The sequence below is a fragment of the Montipora foliosa genome, chromosome 1 (genome assembly GCF_036669935.1).
Source record: "Montipora foliosa isolate CH-2021 chromosome 1, ASM3666993v2, whole genome shotgun sequence".
Lineage (NCBI taxonomy): Eukaryota > Metazoa > Cnidaria > Anthozoa > Scleractinia > Acroporidae > Montipora > Montipora foliosa.
Genome location: NC_090869.1, coordinates 50,168,817 through 50,170,037, shown reverse-complemented (window position 1 = coordinate 50,170,037; position 1,221 = coordinate 50,168,817). Strand labels below are relative to the sequence as shown.

General features: G+C 37.2%; 1 protein-coding gene across 3 annotated transcripts in view; it reads left to right on the top strand.

The window, feature by feature from the left end:
- The window catches only part of LOC138000381 (deleted in malignant brain tumors 1 protein-like), a 102,708-nt gene extending 101,487 nt beyond the window's left edge, over positions 1-1,221 (top strand). For all 3 annotated transcript variants that reach the window (XR_011123118.1, XM_068846759.1, XM_068846751.1), the window contains one exon: positions 1-1,221. This exon is cut by the window's left edge and continues 385 nt beyond it. The gene's annotated coding sequence lies outside the window, so the exon portion shown is untranslated.

Below are 1,221 nucleotides of genomic sequence, written 5' to 3'. Positions count from 1 at the left end.
TCTTATGATTAGATTGAGCGTCGTGATTAGTGTTAACGGCAAATGACAGAGGTATGTTTGTCATAAGCTCGATTAGTGAGTGTAACGAGCGTGTGATGACCAGAGGTCAAATAGGTCGCATTTAGCTTGGACAAACAGCATATTTCAAGCACATTTTTGGCATTAACTCTGAGGTGAGCTCTTTATTGGCACAAAACAAACGGCGGAAAGATTACGTATTAGGGAGTTTGGAAACGTCGACTGCTGCGGCAACGGATTTGAAGTAAAGAGTGAGACTGAAAGATTCACCGTAGTGTGTCCACGTTGTCGTCAAAACCTTAAATTTGGTCATTTCATTTCACGTAGTAGTTTTTCCGAGTATGGGAGAGAAAGGTACAAAAAAGCGTGATGCACGTGCAGCACGATCATTTTGGTTCTTGTAACCAATAATATTACTGCTTTTTGGCGTTGTCGTTCCATACCAATCCAGTTTTAGGACAGTTCGCTCATATTGAATAATATAAACAAGATGGAACAATCATGAAATACTTAGAAAAGTTCAAACTTATATTTTGAAGTGACATTTTCGTCGCCGTAGCCGTCGTGGTTTCTTAAACTCCATATTGTTACAGTGACTACCGCAAAAATGAGAGACAAAATCGGTAGATCAATTTTAACGAAAATTTCTCTGTAGATACTTGACGGATAAATGGATTCTTCTCATTACGATATGATATTCATCACAAAACCCTTTCTTTGTGTGGAAGAGGTTTCGCTACACATACATAAGAAGCACCAGTAGATCTCGAAGGGTGGTTTTAATTTCCAGCTTTCAAAGATATGTTCGAAAACGAAGTGGAGGAATTGTAGAAACTCAAAAAGAGGTCGGGTTATCCGAAAGAAAATTTAGAAATCAGACAATAAGTCTGAAAAGAAAGAAATTGGACTTGGAAAGTGGAAATTGGAAATCTGCAGCTGTTTTTTCTTGGTGACATAGCTCGGTTTGCCGGTTAAAGACTACGAAAACAGATCAAATTTGCAAACATTTTTAGCCTAAACATATTACATCAGATGTATGGTGTGCTGTTGTTTTATTTTAATTTTTTTTTGCTCGTTGTTTTATGGATCACTGATTCCGATTCCGGTTGGTAAACTTGTCACACTAGGCATGATAGGAGGCTGCAAAATTTTCAATAGACAAGTTGTAATTGTATGAATTAAACTTTTTTGTCATCTAAACAA